Raw genomic sequence first — 9,774 nt, forward strand, 5'->3', positions numbered from 1 at the left:
GATGGTGATATATATTTAGAATGAAGTGACTGAAGTAAGTGTGCTTAGTTCTTTTTTAAAATTTTAATTAATTAATTGATTAATTAACTTATTTATTTTTTGAGAGATCGAACACATGAGTAGGGAGTGGGGGAGTGCAGAGGGATAGTAATGGAGAGAATCTTATGCAGGCTCCATGCTCAGGAAAAAGCCTGATGTACGGCTCACTCTCACATCCCTGACATCATGACTTGAGCCAAAATCAAGAACTGGATGCTTAGCCCACTGAGCCACCCCGGTACCCCTGTGCATAGTTATTCTTATTCGAAAACTCTTCTACTGACTTCATTCAACAGGTTCATAAATGTATAGTCAAGGAGGTGCCTGGGTGGCTCAGTTATTAAGCATATGTGTTCAGCTCAAGTCTTGATCCAAGAGCCCTGGGAATGAGCCCTGCATTGTGTTCCCTACTCAGTGGGGAACGTGCTTCTCCCTCTGCCATTCCCCCTGCTTGTGTTCCTTCTCTCGTGTCTCTGTCAATAAATAAATAAATCTTTTTAAAAAAGGAGGTTTACGATCCTTCAAAAAATTCTTGATCACTTTAACATTAAAAAATAATTTTGTTTTGTTTTGAGAAACAAGAAATATGTATCATCTGTCAGTGTCTTTTGTTGCTCCTATGGTGCTGTGAGAAATAAGTCGCTTGATTACCCGTGCTCAGTGATGGAGATACCGTTAGGTCGAGAGGCTTTGCCATGACTCAGGATGGAGATGGAGAAAGATTTTAGGAAAACCATTCTACTAAAAGTGAAAGACCATTTTTGTCATTCATCATTTAATAGATATTTAGGTGATTTCTATATCCAATGTAATATTATTGAGCATTAAGAAAAAGGAAATCCTGTCATATGGAACATTAAAAAAACCTGGAGGACTTATGCTGAGTGAAATATGTCCATCAGAGAAGAGAAAATACTGCATGTGTCCATTTATATGAGAGATCTAAAATAATCAAACTCTTAGAAACAGAGAGTAGACTAGTGATTTCAGGCGCTGATGGGGAGAAGAAATGGAGAGTTGTTAGTCTATAGTTATAGGGTTTCAGTTACATGAGATGAATAAGTTCTAGAGATCTGCTGTACAAATAGTGCTTATAGTTAACAATTCAGTATTATTCACTTAAAAACTTAATAAAAAGTGTTTAGTGTTCTTACAACAAAAACAAAAAAGAGGCAAGAGGAAACTTTTGGAGATGGTGGATATGTTTTTCATATTGAGTGTGGTTGATAGTTTCACTGGGTATAAGCTTATCTCCAAATTCATCAGCTTGTGTATGTTAAATATGTCCAATTCTTTGGTGTATCAAATATGCCTCAATAGAATGGTTTAAGAAATGAAGGCACAAACAGGCTTCTTGAGGAAGAGACTCACAGGCCACCATGCAGGAATTCATAATGGGGTAGAAAAGCTGAACGGGGAGACCACAGTCAGTCAACATTACCACAAGGGGAAAGCAAATGTTATGGCAGCCCAAGCAAACTAACATAGTCTGCCACTTACTAGTAGTTTGACCTGAAAAAGTCACTCACTTCTGCCCTACTCATCCAACTCATTTATGTCACATACAAAGGAAGATCATACCAACCTTACAAAGCTGTTGTAACTATTAAATATTAATGATACTATAAATATAAGGTCTCTGTCTGTATTATTCATCTCCATATTCTAAGAGAATAGAAGGATGCTTGGAACTGTAAGTCTCAACAGGATTTATTATTAATGAATGAATATCAGAGGTCTAGTATACTAAATCCCTCATGGTAGGTGACAGGCTTGTGGTAGCTGCTAGCTTTATTCAATGTATTAAAAGTGAGGAGAGTAAAAAATGATTTTTGTAGGAGATAGGTTACTCTGGGAACAATTTCAGATGATGCACATTATAAAATAACAAAACCAATAGTTCACACACTAAGGTGTGGCACAGAAAAAAAGAGATGAATGGGATTTAGAATGGATGGAAAGGGCATTATGCAAAAGGTGAAGCTTCTTTAGGTCTTTAAGAGTGACCATCATTTGGAGGGAAGCAGCTATTTAATGCAACATTTTAATATTAACAGTAAGGGAAGCATTTTAAATGCATTCTCTTTTAATGGGAAAACTATAATAATGTTTAAATACCCTGTTAAGTAAGTTCACCTTAAGCAGCCTTCATTGAATTCTCATTGTTGAACACCAGTGTCACCACTGAAATTGATTTATAGGAAAATGGCTGCTACCAGCAGCAAGAGAAAAAAAATTAAATTTGTTAAATCCTCATTCTCAACCACTTGTAGTTATGAAAGACTGAAAGAGATTTACTAAATGTGTCAGGTTCACAGTAATTTTACTGATTGCCTGGAGGCTGTCACACTTAAATACTAGGAGGTATTTACTTTAGTAATAGGATACAACTGTTTTGAATTATATAAACACTGAATATGTTGTCTGTGGGATATCTCTGCTTTCCTTCTTTCAAATTAGCTGAGTTTCATTCCCTCAATTGCTTTAAAGTTTGGAGTTTTTTTTTCAATTTATTTATTTTCAGAAAAACAGTATTCATTATTTTTTCACCACACCCAGTGCTCCATGCAAGCCGTGCCCTCTATAATACCCACCACCTGGTACCCCAACCTCCCACCTCCCCGCCACTTCAAATCTCTCAGATTGTTTTTCAGAGTCCATAGTCTCTCATGGTTCACCTCCCCAAAAGTTTGGAGTTTTTAAGTGCCATAGTTCTTACTAGTATGTCTTTACAAGGAATGTAGTAAAGGATTATATGATTTATTTCCATAAATATGAAAGACTATCAATCTAAACCAAAATTTATTAGCATACAAGTGATTACACTCAGTTTTCAAAGAATTTTGTTTTAATCTATTAATGCCTTTGTCTAATCTTTTTAACTTCTCTCATAACAAGGTAGTTGAAAGTATTGAGATAAATCCCAAAGTAGATTTCTAGTCAGAGTTTTTTCAGGACAAGATTTTATCAGTCTCCTTCTGATTTGCATTTTCAAACACTTTTGATATCAGTGAGGCCAATTATGGAATATTATATGATAATTTGCAAATACTCTCTCTTTTCTGAAGTACTTTAATTCTTCTCCACCTGATTGTTAATTCTGGTCTTGCTTTAACTCATGAAATGTCATGAAAAATTGTTAAGTATCAGTACTCTTTTCCTCTACCTTATCAGTAAGCAATTTTCCCAGACATAAGTCCTTCTATCTGCCTAAATGCTGAAGGTAGTCAATGCAAAAGAGATCCACAGGTCCACATGACAGTTATGTAACATACTTAAGAAATGAGAATTTTCTTGTTGTGAATTGCTGAGATTTGAGGAACTTTTATCACTGCAACAACTCATGTTTTATTATGACATATTAACCCAGATTCTTCATCATGGATTTATTCATTTGTATCACTAATACTTTGAATACTACACCATATCAGGCACTGTACTAGATATGAAGGTTCTAACGGTAGAAAAAGCAGATTATCTTCCTGCAACTATGGAACTCATTCTGGAATGACCATATGTCATGATGATGCTTTGCTACTACTCTCTCTCTCTTTTGAAAAGTCTATCCAATCTGCTGACTCTCACTGCCTCAGACATAGATTTCTCTGTCAAATTGTAGAAATAGCAGTATCTGACCACTAAGGATAAAAGGAATTTGAAAAATGGGAGAGCATAAAAAAGATAAGCCCAGAAAGAAGGTGATATTTTAGTCCAAAAAGAAGTCCTCAGATGGTATTATATGTATCTCTGTGAGGATTGATCAAAGCAGATGAAGTTGGAGCCCTGTTTATCTTCTCTTTGTCTTCCTCTCTACAGGAAGTTTCAAATTGTCCTTTGAGTTATTTTATTTTAGGTTGTACCTGAGGCTCAGCATTGAACTTCCTTATTCCTAAATTTAGAATTAATATTTTCTAACTGTTAATAGCTCTAAAACAAATCCCTATAAATACAGAGCTTAAATCATGAAGCAAATTATGCTCCTGGGAATCTCCAAAGTATTATAATAGTAAATCTCATTATAACTGCAAAAATACCTTGCTCTTAGCTCAAGTCATAAATTTATATAGGTGATTTGCTATGTTATATATAATCAGTTATTTACTGCATCTATATAATATCTGTAGAGCTTCTCATTTCACGGTAGACTTATATTCTAATAAACCCATTCTAAGCTGAAAATATCACAAGTCCAACTGCATTTCATACCCCTCACTGACCTACCTTACATGTACTCAGGACACTTATGTTAGACTACCATTGGGAAGAATCATCCAACACAAAGCTTATTTTAAAATTAAGTGTTGACTATCTGATGTAATGTATTGACCACTATCCTGAAAATGCAAAAGAGAATTCTTGCACGAGTACAGAATGGTTGCCGGTGTGGAAGACCTTTACCCTTCTGATCGCCTGGCTGACTGGGAGCTGCAGTGCTGCCCCTACCCAGCATCACGAGAAAGTATCCGACCCCATAGTGTTAGTCCAGGAAATGACCGAAATTTAAAATTCAAAGGACAGTTTCTACCATATGAATATCACTTTCCCACCATCATAAATTACAAGACAAACATTTTAAGTTGGAGACTGTCTGTATATATCACAGAGATATATACTTGTATATTATATACCTGTTTATATCCTTATCTATATGCCATCTATCTGTTTTGATCTAAGTTTCCTAACAGATTTATTTCTAATTCTGTTTTTCTGAAGATCTTTTTTTTTCTTTTTTTTTCCAATTTATTTATTTTCAGAAAAACAGTATTCATTATTTTTTCACCACACCCAGTGCTCCATGCAAGCCGTGCCCTCTATAATACCCACCACCTGGTACCCCAACCTCCCACCCCCCCCCGCCACGTCAAACCCCTCAGACTGTTTTTCAGAGTCCATAGTCTCTCATGGTTCACCTCCCCTTCCAATTTACCCAAATTCCCTACTCCTCTCTAAGATCTTTTAAATTCCTTAAAAATACATACTTCTGAAAGAGACAAAATGTGGGCTATTTTTTTCTGTATTTTCCAATATAATGAAGAAGTAAATATTACCCTACTGAGAATCAGATCCTTAGAATGTAAGTGTAGTTTCCCACAAGACATAGCCAAGGCCATGATGTAGCTTCAAACATGACTAATCCCTCTTTCTGAACAACGATTACTTTTTTTTTTTTTTTTTTTTTTTACTTTTGAACAACTCCACATCTTGCTCTGACTTAGTCCTTCCTCCTGGATAAAAATTATTAAGTCATAAATTCAACACGTTTCTTCACTTTTGGACACTATCCAACCCAGAACAGGTCCCTATTTCTCTAATTTCTCCACAAACTTACCAAGTAGTACCCCAAACCCTAGAAGAAGTCCTCCCAATTTCCTTTTCTGAAATGTCTCCAACTTCCCCTGGTGTGTGTTTCACTTGCTGTAGAGAACTAAACATAACTGACTTTGCTTAAGTGCAAGTGTCCCTTTTGACCTTTTGTGAATTTCAAGAATAATGATATAGGGCTCAAAGGAACTCTTTTACTTAATGGTCACACACACACACACACACACACACACACACACGTTACCCTAAATGCCAATAAGTCTGTATACCACAGGGAAAAATATTTGCTTATTTTACATAAGAAAGAAAATTGCGAACTTTTCTGAAGAAGAAAATTTTAGTCTCATTCAGATTTTAAATGAATGGAAAATGTTCCTTTGTATATGTTTCAAAGTCTCTGAGGAGAATTCATTCCTTTGGCTTCCTTACAGAATTGGTCACATAAGGTGCTAAGCCATCTTCAGTAATGCTGCGAATACAACTCAGTGGGCACAGAGAGTCCTGAGATGATCAATCATACTGCATTTATGGCTAAAACCAATATTTCCCTTGTTTGTTCTTTCTTGTTATATCAACCCCATGCTTCCCTGGCAGAAACAATGAACTGAATGGGATAGATTCTGAGAATTTTATTAGCAACAAGTATGTGTCAAACATTATTCACCCCAAGTATATATTCCAATGAAAAAGAAATAGAATTTATACATTTTCCCCAGGAAGAATGAAAATTTGTGTGTTAGTTTAGTTTCCCGGTCAGAATCCTGTGAATGCTTTCTGCTTTAGTCACAACTTGAGATTTGTAACTTTAAAGATATAAGTGAAGACTATAAAAAAAGATTCATAACCTCAAATTACATTAACTGTACATTAAGGAAGATGCACAAATCCCAAGAAATAATGAAATGTCAGGGTTAGAACCATCCCTTTTCAGGTCTAGTGCTCAATCTCCTATGATCTTGCATAAAATGCTATTGCTGTTCACCTTGCTATTAGGAAGTACAATTGATTTGCTTGCAATATTTATTAGTGCATTAGTCATGTACATTAGCACTAAACTGGAAACAAATAATGCTTTACTTCCCTAAGTCTGTGGCAAGCCAATGAAAGTAAAAATGTAGGTACTGATACAAATATAAGTGTGACTCACGCTACTGAAATATCCTTCCTTTACCCAGATTTATCAGAAAAAAAAATAGAGATAAACATACTCCAACCATTTCAATCTTCGGTGAGTTAGAACAGTTCGTGTTAATCAAGTTCATTTTTGTTCTTTCAGCATGGTGTCCTTTTGACAAATTATCAAAAAGAGGTCACAAAATAAATCAAAACTGAAAGGACAGTTTATCTGATATTCATACGTAGGATAGATTAAACCCTGAGGCTATCATTTTGCCAAATATTTATATCAGCTCAGGTGTCATTCCAAATTCTGCATAAGACTTGGTTGTTGGCCTTAAAAATGATGGATAAATGCATCTTCAATCAAATATAAGTAAGTCTGAAGATCTGATGGTACTTAAAATAATTGGCCACACTGGCACTACCACCCCCCACTGTTACCATGTGTATCTACACTGATTTCCAGCCAATGTTAGACTGCTAACTCCATGACTACCATTTCCAATTTCTGTCTCTGGTTACTAGAATATGGAATTTTTCTGTCATAAAAAACTAAAATTACGGGGCACCTGGGTGGCTCAGTGGGTTAAGCCGCTGCCTTCGGCTCAGGTCATGATCTCAGGGTCCTGGGATCGAGTCCCGCATCGGGCTCTCTGATCGGCAGGGAGCCTGCTTCCCTCTCTCTCTCTACCTGCCTCTCCATCTACTTGTGATTTCTCTCTGTCAAATAAATAAATAAAATCTTAAAAAAAAACTAAAAAAAAAAAAAACCTAAAATTGATTCTTCCCAAACAACTTTGGATTTCCTGATTCCTTGGCTCTCATCATTCTGAGTTTTCTCCTATAGAAATCTGGTCCTGTGCAACCACACCTATCTCCTGACCCTTCATACAATTCCACAAGTGGGGTAACTTTGAGATGGGTCACTCCTCTGCTTTACTGGGGAGACTGGAGCAACAACAAATAAGAGTTGACAGTGTTAATGCATGGCATTAGTAAAAATAGTTTTATGAAATTTGTGGTGGGTTTATGTATTTTGTACTAGAATCCTGTCATTTTAACTTTCTCTTTATTTTGATTTAGCACTATGATCAAATCACAATACTTTCTAAATAATCTTAACTTCAGTTTTACTACCTGAGAATTGGTGATAATCCAAACTGAGCTGTCCACGCTAATAAACCATCATCATTTAATGAATGCTCAGTATGTGCCAGGTCCTGGTACATCTTCTGAACTTCACAAAGCCCTTGTAAGGTAGGCTTCATTATCTCACATAATATATTTCTTAAAAATGTCCAGAACCATATTATCCATTGGAAGTGCTTTTTGCAACATGACGTTGCCATTTTTTATCAAATTGTCCTAAACATTCTCTACTCTTCAGTCTGGTCAGGCTCTGTGTCCTCGAATAAAGAACACAGTGTGGCTGGCACTGTGCCATTTCATATAGTCCTTGACTGGCCTAGCCACTTCTACTTCCTGTCTCTAAGAAACCAGTCACTATGTAGGATTTGCAATATCCCGAAGTCCACTACACTGTGAAAAGCTCAAGAAACTTTTAGAAAGATCCTGAAAGATGAGATACTACATGGGGAAAGAGAAGCCAAAGAACATTAAAATAGCAGGGCAGTGATGAAGAAACCACTAAAACCCAGCTGGGTGCCAGAGCACAGGCACCAGATACTCTCAGATACTGTGAATTAGCGACCAAATGGCAGAAGTAAATAGACCAAACCCCACTATTCTGAAGAGCCCACAAAGACTCAGGGAAGGTGAGAAATTTGCCCAAGTCCACACGAATATGAGGTTGCTGAGCCAGGATTTGAACCACATTCTCTTTGGTCTCAACCACTGCATAATGCAGAATCTCAATATGTATCTAGAAATGTTTTTCCAAAGAGACTCAAATTTCAAGTAGTACTATAGGGAACATGTTACTTAAGAGAATAATCTCAGTTTATGGCTAAAACATATGTTCCTTTATAACCAAGCAGCTGCTCTTAATTACAAATTTATTTTATCTATTAGTTGAAACAAGCTGACATAGTCTCTACTTAGAGACACTTTATTTTAAACCAATAGAACCACATAGTTTTTCATCCTTTAAAAAATACATTTATCTGGATTTTTGCTATTTCACACTAAATTTCCAAAAGTTTTCAGTAATATTTCAGACCAAATTCACCTAAATTGTGCTTTCCTATAAATTGTTTCTTTAGTGCTCAGCTAAGAAAACAAGTCAAATAAAAGAGAGGTGTTAGATAACCCCTTCTGACTAAGATCTAGGAAAACTGACAAGAAGAAAAGTCTGTGAACTGAGGAGCCTCAAACTGCAGGCTTTCCTATCATTTATGTATGTTTGGTTCACACATGAATTTCAGGTTAGAAATCTAGACCCATGTTCACATTTTAGCAATCCACTTGAACAACTACAGCAAACCTCTCTCTCTCTGTTTTTGAAAGGTTTTATTTATATATTGATTTGTTTACTTATTTATTTATTTACTTGGCAGAGAAGAAAAAGAGAGAGAGCACAAGCAGGAGTAATGGTAGGCAGAGGGAAAGAGAGAAGCAGGCTTCCAACTGAGCAGCAAGCCCAATGTGAGACGTAGTCCCAGGATCTCATGACCTGAGCCAAAGGCAGACATTTAGCTGTCTGACCCACCCAGGCACTCCTATAGCAAAACTTGACCAAGTGTTCATCAGTCTTGACTGGGGGTTCAAGGAACACAAGGCAAAATTACTTTGTACTCAATTCTTGTTCCTCAAAACTTCTTCATGTATCCTGTGACTTCTCTGAATTTTAGGTCATATAGCACCTAGTTTTACAAAGAAATCTGTTTTCAATCTTTTTTTCTTTTTTTGTCCCTTTTTGGTCTTTCCTTTCGTGAGCATACCAAAACAGTGATCCCCCAATTCTATTTTATTTAATTTTTTGTCTGTTTTTTTAAAAAATGTGGAATGCTTCATGAATTTGGGTGTCATCCTTGGGCAGGGGCCATGCTAATCTTCTTTGTATCCTTCCAGTACTGTCCAAGTGGGCACTCAATCTTATTTCTTTTAATGAAAAGCATCATTATTTAAATTTTTTTGTTTTTCTTCTGCAGTTTGAGGTCCTGCCTCCACCTACTCCCAGAGGCTCTGGTCTTCTACCCTAATTGACTCCACAGGAACATTTTCCTTAACCAGAACATTCTTCCTCACAAGGAAGTTTGATGCTAGCTGTGAATACAATAATGCACTCACCATTTGTCTTTTTTCATTAAATTGATTTATTTATATTCAGAAAAA

General features: G+C 36.2%; 1 pseudogene; it reads right to left on the reverse strand.

Moving 5' to 3' along the window:
• Nucleotides 1–9,433: 9,433 nt before the first annotated feature.
• On the reverse strand, nt 9,434–9,531 carry LOC122890718 (annotated as a pseudogene).
• Between the last annotated feature and the right edge of the window lie 243 nt (nt 9,532–9,774).

Source organism: Neovison vison, chromosome 11 (assembly GCF_020171115.1).
Source record: "Neovison vison isolate M4711 chromosome 11, ASM_NN_V1, whole genome shotgun sequence".
Classification (NCBI taxonomy): domain Eukaryota; kingdom Metazoa; phylum Chordata; class Mammalia; order Carnivora; family Mustelidae; genus Neogale; species Neogale vison.